Here is a 13,220-nt window from a genome sequence, read left to right as displayed (position 1 = left end):
GTGGAGGAAAGCTTCTTAGGAATAAGTACTAACAATTTGTTTTTTCCTGTGGAGCGAGTAACAGTGCTATTTTTACATGCTTGTTTGCAAATCAGATTGCTTTCAAGCAAGGGCCTGTGGGGAAGCAAACTTCTTCTGAGGAGATAATCAAACTGACAAAATGCTCCATTAAATTTACAGCTTCTCAGTTTTTTTTTTTTTTTTTCATTGAGAAAGAAGCAACTGCTTAGAATAGACGTAACTTTGTGAAAAACAGTAATCCTCTCTACCCGTTTAACTTTCTTTAGGTGCATGAGCCATACTCTGCCTCATCTTAATCAAGCCCTCTGCTGCTGTACTTGCCTTATCCTCTGCTCTCTGGAGTTGTTCCAGTTCTGCCTCTGCTCTTTCCACTAGAAGAGAAAATGATCTGGACAACTGAATACTTTTTAGATTGCTGCTTTTATGACCGATACTGAGCTTTGTTGTACAGATTTACTAATCTTCTACTTTGTGACCAGATTAGGGATTTGAATCTCAAATGAGAGAGAGCAGACCATGCACTCTTAGCAGTTGCTTCCTACCAGCTGAAACAATACTAGCTGTGTGAGGTATTTCCTTCATGGTGTCCAGGATAAAGTCAAACAGGTTCACTTCATATATTTTAAGATATCCTGTTTGATTTTGAACTGAAGCAGAGGATAAGAAAGCGATAAACCCCAATCTTTACTGAGAGAGAGCTACTAGTCTAGTATCTGTGCTTCTCAGAGGTTGAAATCAGAGCTCGCCTTGTGAGGCAGACGTCTCTATGGGCTAGGGAGGATTCTCCGAGCCCAGCTGGGCGGGATCTGTAATCCAGGCCGAAGGCTTGCTTGTGGACAGACAGCAGGAACCTGGCTAAATATGCAGCACGGATGTATCTTCAGAGGTTGGGTGAGATACAGCAGGGAAATTTTCCCTTCTAGGATTTCAGCATATATATGACTACTGTAATTTTTTTTGGCATTTACTTTGGGGTCTTCTCTGAGCACCTATATTTTTTGAATGTAAATACCAAATATTTAGCTGTTGTTTAAACAAATGTGCTTTTTATAGTGGTGAGTGTTCTGTTTGATGAGTTAATGAAAAAATATATGATCCGTATTTATATTAGAAGCCAAACTTAAATATGTGAGGTTTTAGCTGTGAAATGCACGGTTTCAGTTACAGTTTTTTCTGAAGAGTAAGTGGTCTGCCACTAAATGGTATTCTTATTATGTCATAATTAGTTGATTCCTGTTTTCAAGAAAACTTTTATAGTTCATGTGACTGGGAAGAAAAAAGGTTTCAGTAAATTAGGCTGAATAAAGTCAACAAATACCTAACTAAAATGGCATTGGCAGTTTGTTTTATGGTGCCTATCTGCACTATAATGGAACTGCTTTGTTACAATTTCTTACTGCTTTAACTGGCACCTACCTGCGATGTGCTGTGGTAACTATCTTTCATGGAGCTAGGAAAGGTAAGGGAAACAGAATAGGCAGTTTTGAACTGCGCATGCAAATGTCAGAACTAAAAGAGTTAAATATTGACATTTTGGGGGAAAAGGTTTATATGAATAAAATGTGTATGTGTGTACAGTACAAAAACTGCATTAGCAAACTGCTAAACGTTCACAGATTGTTGACAGTTTCCTGACAAGACATCCTCTGCATTTTCTGACACAATATACAGGGCTTGGTTTTTAAGCGAGTTATTGTAGATGCCTCACGTTGTGTTAGTGGTAGTGTTGTTAGTGCAGTTCCTGGGCTTTTCTGTTAAATCATTCCTGCTCTGTGATGCCTGCTTTTCTGTATTGTATAGTCAAAGGGTTGAGGAACTGATCTAGATGAAGTAAACTGAAAATATTGCTCTTTTCCCCCCTTTTTTTCAGCTACATCACTTTACAGCCTTGCTGTGCAACAAACCTTGTCAATAGGAGGCAATACAAGACTGGGAACAAATGGCTGGTGAGGGTGGGACTGCGGTGAGAGAACGGTACAAAGAACTGCCTGTTGAGCTGTCTTCTCATGTGCCACCTTTTCCCCTGTTGAACTAATGTCTCTTAATGCAGCCACCAAGCAATACAGCATTTTGAAGACAGAGAGAGGTTCTGGAGATTAAGTGGAGAAAGAATGCATTGCATAGTGGTCTTGAAGGTTTATTGGATGGTTAAGGTGAAAGTTTTATAAGGGAGGTTGTAAAAATAGAATAATTGAGGTCAGTGTTCTTTCCTACGGTGCTTTTTGTGCTTGTTTTGTGCATGTAATCAGCTACAATCTTTAACAGATTCTTTCCCTTTACTTCATCTGCGGCTTTATCTGTGGCTGAAACTTAAGTTTTATAATAGAATAAAAATCTGTTTTGGGGGTGTCTAGTATTGGAAGAAAAATTTAATGGTCACATGATGCAAAATGCTGCTCTAATAAGTGCTCTCGCTGTCTTTTTAAGAAGAGTGGGCCTCATTTTTTCTAGGCTTTAGTCCAGATACGGTACTGCCTGTTAACTTTTCCTCCTGCAGCCTGAACTGTCTCATGGGTTCTACTGAATTTGATGGAATTTAGATGTCTGATTTGTATAAGCTTTGTAGTTTGAACTAATTTGGTGTTAATGATTATAGAACTGCAGCCATAGCGTTGTGGAAATCTGAGAGGTGCAAAGCAATCTGTTCTTCTAAGTGCCGTGGTCTTAATTCAGTTACGGCAGTTGTGAGGCTATCAGAGCCTCAAACAATAGCTATGCAATTGCTCTCTTCAGCTGAGGCCAGGGTTTTGCCATCAATTTAAACTAACCTAAGGGTGAGGTTCCAGGGGAGGACTGAGCCATCTGATAGCTCGCTGCTGCAGAGAGAGGCTCTTCTGCTCTTCAGCTCTTCCCCCTCCCTTCTCCAGCCACACAGTCCTATCCAATTAATTATTTACTGCTTTGGGAGAAACAGATACCGGGAATCTCTCTCTCTCCTTTTTTTCCTTCTCCTCCCTCTCTCAGAGAGAGAAGTGAGAGAACTGACAATTTTATTGATTTCAGTAAACACTGCACAGTTGTGACACTTCCCCCCCTTCCCACCGCGTCGCTTTCCTCATGGTGCTCCTTGGTTGTTCTGATTGCCATTTTCCCTTGTCAATAGCAAGAGTGTTCAAAGGGAAGGGAAAGACAGAATGGGATGAGGATGACTTTTGCATTTTTCCCATTCTCTTTAACATCACTGTCACAGTTCTCTAAATGTTGACACCCATATATAGATATGAAAGGTCTGAAATGTTAGGTACAGTGCATGGTATGGAGGTGGAGGACTGTGTATCAAGAGCCTTGTGCAAGGTTGCCTGAGGAGGATTGTTTATCAAGGGTTTGTATATTGAGAGCAAACAATCAGTGACTCCCTGTTTTGCGATTGCAATCTAGGCAACTGTTTAGGAGATTATGAAGATTATGAATTGCATACTGGTTTGCTAAACTTATTTTTCACCTTTTTTTTCTAATCGCAGTTAACTTTCTTGCAAGGCTGCCAAAGTGTGCATGTGGATTTTACAGCATTTTTAAACTACTTCCTTTAACCAGGAATTTTGATTTTGGGACAGTATTTCAGAAAGCAAAAGGACATTTCTTGTCTCTCAGCACTGCTCGTTCAACCCATCCAACTAACCCTCCATCACATATCTGTAGATGATGTTTTGAACATGTGTAATGTCTTTTTTGGAAGTTGCTAAATTCATAATGTATAGGTGCAAGAGATATGCCATCCTACCTTGAGTCTTTAAACTGCTGTGACAACAGACATTCTGTAAATTGAGCTTTGGCAAAGTGGAACATACATTGTACAAAATGTAACTTCTTAAATCTATTGGTTGCCTACCGCTATAAGCATTACTGTTGATTTCTGTCAGTATTGCGTCTGCAAAACTTGAGAGAAATCACCATAGAGTGGATCAGAGCCACAATTTGTCTCACAAGTGAATACAAAGGATTTTTATGAAAGTTTAGAGGGAGGGCTGTGTGTCAACAACTTGCTCATGGTCTCAAGTTTAGGTCACGATCACTACTGCTGTTGCAAAATTCAAGCTACTTCATGTAATTATGCAGACTATATTCTAAAATATGTTTAAGCATAAAAAGTGCTCATGAGATGTAATTAAGAATGCCCTGATCCCCCTTTCTTCTTCTTAACTTCATGCTGCCCCTGGAGGGTGGTATTGTCAGAAGACACACAGGAGGGAGCTGGAGACCAGAGCACACCAGATGATAGAGGAAGCTGGTGGTGGAGCTGCAAACTGACCCCCTGCCCCCCCCCCCCCCCCCAAGCCCAAACCTAGTGCCTTCTGACCTTTTGGCTATTTTTTCCTCTCCTAAATGTTCTTAGGCTTGTATAAGTTCTTGTGAAAATGGCGCAAGATTATATAAGTTTATTCTAGAGCAACTGCTACCAAACTATGTCCATATGCAAGTAGTTGCCTGGACTGCTCATCCTAGCCTTGAAGATTGCTATGTTGATCAGTAAAATCAATAAATTCTTTGAGTATAAGACAAGGATGTAAGACGATTCCTGAGGAAGATTACGGGTTGTTCTGTTGACCCAAGAACTTTAGGAACCATTGCTCCAATATAGGATATGGTGTGTGTGTGTATAAGTGTATACACTTATACACACACACACACACACACGTCTGAACTTACATTTTTATCTGTCTCTGTTAAAGACATTTCTTATTATTTTACTCGATGTTTAAAATGAATAGTAATCAGCTAGGCCCTTAAAACGTCCACTATTTTAGAATGATTGTTATAAAGATTGTTTTCAGTCCTGCTCCCTGAGCTAACCAGTATGGTGCTAGCAACCAATGCATGTTTTCTTAACCCATGGGATCAGAGCTCCGCTCCAGAATTTCATCCTCTGCTATGCTAGAGTTGGAAGAAATCATTTTTTTTCCCTGTGGAACGGAAGCTTTTTGTCTAACTCCCCAGCAAGCTCCTAACAAATACTCCCAGCAGTGGTGACGGACTTCTGCAAGAACTGAATCGCTTAGCACCATCCCCTAAGCGAGAGGTTGAAACGCAGCAGTGACACGGATAACACGGGCTAGTAGCTTCGGCCCGTTTCCTCGTCAGACCGTCCCTGTCCTCCCTCCCCAGGCCGTGCCTGGGTACTCTGCCGAAGACGCTGCGAAGAGGGAGCGTCCCGCCGCGGCCGCGCTGCCCTCCCGGCGGGCGCGGAGCGGAGCGGAGCGGAGCGGAGCGGAGCGGCCCCGGCTGCGGCGAGCCCGGGCGCCGGCAGGGGGCGCGGGCGGCTGCGCCGAGCCTGCCCCGGCGGCGCCCGCCAACCCCTCAAGCGTCTATTACCCTGCACTATTGTCAATAATAAATATTATTTATTAATTTCTTTTCTTAGTTCGGGTGTCGCTGCGAGAAGCGGCGGCTGCAGGAGCCCGTAAGCTCTGTGCGCCTGTGGCAGACCCTAGCTTTCGGGCAGCGCGCTGCTCAGCCGCAGGAAAACGCCAAACGCTGGGGGGAAGTTTTGCGAAACGCTCCGTGGGTTTTGCTGTTGCGGCTCCGAGCGCTTTTAGGTCACCGTTTTCCCAGCTGTCAGAAAAAGTGCTGGAGTTGTTTTAAGATATTTTGTGCCAGTAAGGAGTGTCGTTTAAAAGTGTGAAATCACTTAACATGGTTACTGATATTCAGACATCCTCTAAAAATATGCTAAAACTGCTACCGGGTGGGAATGCTTCCCAAATCAAATCCTTTCTCTCTCTCTCTTTTTTTTTGTTTTTCTTACGCATATCACTTTCTGAGAGAAGAACGTAAAGGGACCCATAACTCCTTCTTGATATATATAGTGGTTTGTTTTCTGAAAGAAGGTTCTTGCAAAGCCTCTTCTCAGTCAGCTGAAATTTTTAATGAAAATTTCAGAAACTCAGGGGAAATACAGTGGTTCTATATTATTTTCTTGTTTTATGTGGATTTTAAAATCTCCACGTGGTGATTTCAAGTCAGGTACTGTGGCACGGAAACCAAAAAGTGAAGTTGAGCAGAGACAAGTAAAAATGCCTGTGTTGTTTTCATTGTCCAAATGTAATGATGTGCAATAATTTAAAACAGCAGTTTTACATGGTAAAAAAAGAAATGCCTTTTTTTTTAATTTCAAAAATAGCCTTTAAGAAGCACCAAAAAAGGATAACTACTTTTGTTAGGTTAGAGTTTGTTTAAAACTACAAAAATTGTCTTTTATGCATTCTTAAAAAAATGTATGTCTACATTTAGTAATGCAGAGAAAACAATTCTGTTATTCCTATACCAAAAAAACCCTCTCACCACAAAAGCCTGCATTCCTGCAACAGTTGTTGAAGCTGAGAAAAATTTTAAAAATTTCAGCAGTAACATCCAAATAAGATAATATAAAATTAGAGGTAATCATTGTGCAAGATTCACTCTTTAATAAAGAACTAGAAAACAAGATTCCCTTATCTAAACATCAATAACTAAAAAAAAACAAAAATAGTGATACAGTTCAACTAATTTATGGATTACTGTTTAAAAATGAAGAATATTAAATTAAATGTAAGAAAATAAAAGCTGCTTAAGTTGGAGAAACAGATTCATCCTTGGAAATAATTATAAGAGAGAGAGAGTTTTAATTTGTATAAATCTATATAAATAAATTTAATTTATGTTGTGTCTAAATTTGCAACATTTCAATTAAGGGGCATTTCGCTATTGATTTGCTTGGAAACAAAGATTACAGCTTAAAATCAAACAAACAATCTCTAGATTTGTTTTCATTTGTTGTTCTTTAACGAAAATGTACTTAAAAGCTTTTTGCAAAACTTTTAGAAATGAAAATTAAATTTCTAGATAAGTTTGAAACAAAAGGATTTTAGATTATGTCCTCGCCCGCTTACAACCTGTACATTTTAGGACCTTCTTATTTCTGTTTTAAACCTCACTAACACAAAAATGCAAACCAACGAATACAGCTTGTGGTCTACCCTGATATCTTTAGAGACTGTTGCATGAGAAACAGAGGACCCGCAGCTTTCATTCACTCTAGATGTAACGTGAATTTGCCAAGAGAAGGAAATTAAATAATTTCTAAAATGCTCTTTCCCAAGTATCTTTTTTGTATTATACAGGGTTTGGATTCAGTGGCTCCTAATGAATTTGAATATGTTAACAGTGACTGGATCATATCCAAATATGACTCGATGGGAAAGCCATTAGTTCTCTTCCCTGAGGTTACACTGGGATCCCATCTGGTGACTGCTAATAAATCTGGATACGTTCTGAAAAAGAGCTTGCATTGGATTCTAGTATGACTTAGTGGGAGTGCAATTCCTGCGAGTTTCATTCATGTACTTCAGTGAAGCTAAATTTGCAACATCTTAAAACCTGATGAAAAGGAACACATTGCTCACATGACATAAACGTTCAGTTAATTTTGTGGTGCTATTGCAATTGCTTTTGCAATAGAATTGTGTTTGTTTGCAGTCAGCAAAAATGTATTACTGTGTAAAAATATCTATGGGAAGATTAAAAGCAAAACAAACCATTAAGAGCGATTTTATATTTGATTGTAGCTACAAAGTAGCTTACCTTAAAGTAACTTTAATTATCAGGTGAATGCCTGAATAGCTTTCCTCTTAGTAGGGCAAAATCTAAATCCTATTTATCTTTCCTCTGAGCCATTCAGAGCACTTAGGCAAGTAGTTTCATATTCACATGCAATTATAAGGAGAAAATCATAACAGGAACGGAAACTTATGTTTGCCTCAAAAAAGAGGAAATGCTGATCTTCCCTTTCCAAAATCCTATAAATTCTTGGAAAATATAGCAGTGCATCTAAAATAGTAAGGCTATTGATTGCATGCAGCATATGTTATTTATGAACACTGTAACTGTTAATTACATACAGGGAAAGATTGCAATTTTTCTGTAAACAAACATTTCTATTGTTTAAATTCTTTTCTTCACAAAATGATTATTAGCTGGTGGAAATTGCCTCTATTTTTGATCAAAGGAGCAATTCATGTAGTGCTTGCAAGTGCTCTAGACCACAAGCTATCTGTCATTGTAGGATCCTCAGTTCTTCTTTAGCTGCTAGCCAGTCCTGAGAAAAGGGAGTGAGGGAAAACCTATAAAGCCCAAAATAAAACTGCAGATTCTTCTGGTTCATGTCAGTTTTGGTTACAGTGGGGTAGGGAGAGCTGTAAATTCACTGAAGCTGTATCAGATCAAAAACAACTCTGTTGTAAATATCATTCAAACAAACCATGCAGGTGAGAGAGAAGCTGTCAGGGTAAGAGAAGGGAAAAAGAAGACCTCTTCTGCACTTCAATAAATTCTGCAATGTTTTAATCGATTATAACGTATAGGAATCAAAATTTAACATATGTATGCCTAAGCATACATGAATGCATGCATGTATATAGATACATGCATAGCAGTAATAACATTTAAATTCAAATATTATAAATTCAAATATTTATCTTTAATAAAGTATAGAAATTTCATTGACTGTAGATAAAATTAGAGTACAATATAAATCTAGGAGAACAAGAGCTTTGCAAAAGTGTTTCCCATTTTCCTCAGGAGCTGGCTGCGTGACTTGAACTGCTCCTGATGGGATGAGACTGGCTTTGCAACTGGTGAGTAACTTGCAGGGGCTGTGATCATTAAAGGTGTTAGATGGGGAGAGGTGATCACCGGACTCCTTGTTTATCTCCATGGTTGGTAGAAGAATTTTGTTTCCTATGTTTTCCAGCTGTAATTAAAGTTATTAGTAAGACTCTTAATGACAAACAATTTTTCTACATTCTATGTGCTTGATGGTAATGTGTTTTTTTTACATTTTGAGACAACTTGACACTAGTGCTGGAGTAAGACCAGCATTTCATTTACATGAAATGGCTAAAAGCTGCCATGTAGTAACACATTTTAGGTCATTTCAAACCTCAGCTAGAACTAGAGCAGTGACTTAGCAACCAGAAGAGGTTAATATATAGGTCAATTCAGTAAACCATAAATGAGAGAGAACGTACCAGCAAAAGCATTAACCTTGTAATGATTACAGCTATACAATAAGAGAATAAGGATACACTAAAAAGGTGAAAGTATACCATGACCTTTTAACAGGGAATTAGCTCTATTCCAACAGGGAATTAGCTGTATTCCTCAAGTTCCTGTGAAGTGAAGTGATGTACTGATTACATGGCAGCTACCAAAACGAGTAAATCTGTTTCCTTCTTAAAAACTGTCATACTTTTCACTAACTTGGAGCTTTAAATTTTTTAAAACAAATTTCAGCTGTTTTCTTTGCCACTATCGATTTCTTGCCCATGGGAGCTGGCAGTCCTACTGTCGATGCCGTGCAGTTCCTGTTTTAGGTCCCAAGTCAGCTAAACCCACAGCTATTTGCCTAACTTCAAAGCGATTCAAAACCTCATATCCTTAAGGCGCATCCTTAAGCCCAGTCAGAAAACCAGCGGCGTTCATTTACTACTACTTTAGGTTCTTTATGTTAGACACCTTAAAGTTGCTTGCACTTAGCTCCCTATTCAATGAATGGAAGAAACAGCGGACAGCTCAAGGGGACGTTTTGTCCAACTTCTGTTAACTGTCTCTGCATCTACTAATGCATTGTCCTCTCCCAACGTCTGTCCATTAGCTACAATGAAAGCCTAAGGTGAACAACTTAGATTAGACCTCTCATGTTTGTGTGCCTAATGTCCCCCTCCCACTGTTTCCCCTCTCCCTCCCTTCCTCCCTCCCCAACCTCTACAGTCCACAACTTGGTAGCGGAGTCCGTAGGGTGCTGGGATGGAAGAGCTTGACTCCCTACAAGCAGAGTTTGTGCCTTGCTTTCCCTAGCTCAATGCATTAACCTCTAAACTCTTGCATTAATGGGGCTGCTCCTCTGGCTGTATCTGAAAAGACAAGAGAGTTTAGTTTTTCCGGAGGAAGGATGCGTGGAACAGCCAGCCTTCTAGAGAGCTTTTGGGGCTGTGGATATTAGATGAGGAGACACCTCCTGGCAGTGCCACTTCCAGGGAGGGATAAGATTCAGGACATATCTTGATGTGGAGCATCAAGAGACCTTGATTTTAGAGAGCTGCCTGATCAGCAGCTGAACTGTGTCCTATTCAGAGCTACTTATTGCTCCCCATTTACTGTGGAGAGTCACTAAAGCCTAAGGATCCCTGCTGAAGTCTGGAGTCCTGAAGCTGAACAGTCACCAGTCCTCTTTTTTGCAGTTTGCCTTTTGTTGAGTGTTGCTGCAAGGGCTCGAGTCAGTAACTTTTGCACGTGCAGGTGTGTATAAACTCTCAGGAGTCTGAGCGTTTCCAGCTTGGAGGAGGAGGAGAACAGCATTGGGCTCTGAAGCTGCTGCTGCTAATACACTAGCAGGTCTGACCTAACACATGTGCATTTGCACTACTGAAGAATAAAAGCAAACATCACTCTCACATTTTAAAAATGAAGGAAAAGCAATACTTTTGATGGAGTCACCACTGCAGTGACCTCGCTACTGCTAGGACATCAGAAACACCTCCCTTTGCTGGGAGATGTGCCTCCTGATCTGCCATATGCTGGCTTGGAGGGGGCAGGATTATCATTAACACAGTCAGAAATACATTTCTGCTGGGTGGACACTCATCTGAAGGTGAATCAGGGTGCCGTGCACTGAGCTCGCATTGCTCGTGGGAAGGATGCTCTAAGTATTGCTGATGTTTCAATATGGAGACTTTTTGCCCCCTTTGTAAAATAAGTTTCCATGTCTCTTTCTGACCACGTGTGATGAATGCTGTTTTTTCTAAACTTTTATTTTCCGCTGCAGCTATCTGTCCAGCCTTCTAAAAATACATAAGCTACTGCTATAAGTCACTAGGTGGAAGCATCTACCTTAATACTAGTAGCACAACTCCTTATTAGAGAGGTAGAGCTTTTCAGTTCCTTTCTCATGTTTAATTTCTGCATCACACTATTCAATGTCTTATTATCTAATGCTATGAAATGTAATGCTGCTATTGTTCTGGTTCAGCAAAGCACAAGCACAAGTCCATCCTAAACCCTGACCCTGTAAAGCTTGGGAATGCACTTTATTTTATATAATGACTAACCCCAGAAGTACTTGCAGGGTTGTGACTTCGATCAGTGAGATATGAAAGCATGTGTTTAAATTGAACTCATAGGAGCAAATTCTTGAGTGGCTGAACTGGGACAAGCATGGGTCATTTTGCCTTGCAGACACCTGTAGCAGAAATGCAATGTGATGCCCTCACAAAAGAGCTTTCTCTGGGCCCCTTATTTCTCTGCCCATACCTCCCCTTTTCTCCGTGCTGTGAACTCAGTTCTCCCTTTCCTCTCTGTGCTCAGAATAACTGTTTGTCTTGGAGAAAAGTCAGGATGCCAGTTAGCCGAAAGCTGGGCAGAGCTGAGTGCTATTGTCCCAATGGAAAGTATCACTAATTCAATTGATAGGTCTTACGCAGTGTAGCTCTACTAAATAGATGGCTATAGTCCATGCGTCATTCTTTCTCCAAGATTTGGTTTCCTGATTCTTCTCCAAATCTGTTCCTGTCACTGAGGTCTAGAATATTTCCTGAAGTTCTGGAATTGCTCAGGCACGAGGAAAGTTATATTATATAAATAAAGAGGAAAAGGGAGAAGGGCCGTCCAGCTAGGTGTTGCCATCTCTCAGTAAGGCAATTCTAGACAATCAGGCTGTAGAGTGGTGACTTCTAGATTTAGCTGTGCCTGCCAAGAAGGCTACTGTTCCCTAGCTGCTCGCTGCTAGCTCTCGCTGGCTGGAGAAATGATATAAGCATCTCCTAATCTACTTTAGGCAACAGCAGCAGGGCTAATTCAATTTAAATTGTCTAAACTAACCTGGTAGATTTTGCATGAAAGTGGATTAGAGAGTGCTGAAACCACCACGCTGCCAGCAGAGCTCCATAGGTGACCGCCTCATGGAAAGGGGCCGTCAGGAAGAGTCACAGGTTGGCAGTACAGAGCCCAAACCTGTCCAGCCCTGGTGCTCTCCAGGCTTTACTGCAGCCGGATCCTAATCCAGCTCTTCCTCTGTCGGGGAACTCTCCACCGAGTCCCGTATTGCAGAGGTCTTCCAGAAACAAACAAAAAGAAATCTGCTCGTTACTTGTTAAATGCACAGTTTCGATTTGAAAATCACTGACAAACGTTAAATGTGGAACCCCACAATGAAATGCTTACAGTGCCACTTCAGAGAGGGACCACACTCTGAAATTAAGTGAAAGTATGTGGGAAGTTTGCAGAGGAGGGCATATAGAGGGGTAGAAAATTAAAGCATGATGGAGCCATCAGCATTCAGGGTTTAGGGAAAAACTGGTATTCATATTCCTCATCTTTCTTCTCAATTGACAAGATGATCCCTTCCATTTGTGGTTATTGGTCTAGCTTTTGTCTTGATTTCCCTGTATTTTCCGTTTGCCAGCTTTCACTTTGTATTACTTTCCATTATAAACAGCACTAGTGAGCTGCAGAGCTCGGAATAATTTGTTGTGAAATGGGTAAAGAAAATAATTTCTTTATGTTTTTCTTCTGTATATTTTTCTTACATGAACATGTGCAATGTGTTTCATGCAAACTGATGGGTTATTCAGCGCTGACTAAGTAATTGTATTTTAATTTGATACAGAAATGCTTAATTTTCCTTCCACTCTTATTTCTATTTCATTCTCACTTAGAACTGCTTTCTGTAACATAAGTGTTAACTTCTAAAATCTGGCACTCTGAATGACTTTTTTAATAGAATCTGTCTTATTAGTTTACTACATGACAAATATGACAAAAAAGGAAGTTACTCTGTTAGGCCTGTCATTATATTTATATACTTCTCGTTTTATCTACAGAAGGTTCATTTGCTTCCCAGGTTACTGTTTGTTATTGAGAATAAAGAAAATAATTAAAAGACGACTTGATTTTTATTTTTAAAATTTAAAAATTATAAGCTACAGTGAGTTGGAAAAACCCAAGAAACTGTATGTGGGCAGAAATAATCCGAAGCACATTCGATAGGCTGCAGAAATACAGAAAACAGGAACATCAAGAGACACTTTGCGGAGACAGTTGGCAGTAAATGAGATGTGAATCTATTGTGCGTTACGATGGCAAAACTCCCTTTGGTTTGTATTTAAAGAGGCAGCATACCAGTGGAGAAAATAATTCTTTGCTTGTATGATCACACCTGTGATATCATT

At 40.1% G+C, this 13,220-nt stretch overlaps 1 long non-coding RNA gene across 1 annotated transcript in view; it reads left to right on the top strand.

Moving 5' to 3' along the window:
- Positions 1-781: 781 nt before the first annotated feature.
- LOC138066308 (uncharacterized) overlaps positions 782-13,220 on the top strand; it is a 33,679-nt gene continuing 21,240 nt past the window's right edge. The window contains exons 1-2 of the long non-coding RNA XR_011139624.1: positions 782-912; positions 8,575-8,630. This is a non-coding gene — a long non-coding RNA (uncharacterized lncRNA). The remainder of the gene's footprint in view (positions 913-8,574; positions 8,631-13,220) is intronic.

The sequence above is a fragment of the Struthio camelus genome, chromosome 1 (assembly GCF_040807025.1).
Source record: "Struthio camelus isolate bStrCam1 chromosome 1, bStrCam1.hap1, whole genome shotgun sequence".
Classification (NCBI taxonomy): domain Eukaryota; kingdom Metazoa; phylum Chordata; class Aves; order Struthioniformes; family Struthionidae; genus Struthio; species Struthio camelus.
Note: the sequence above shows the minus strand (reverse complement) of the source record. Positions and strands in the feature narration are given on the sequence as shown.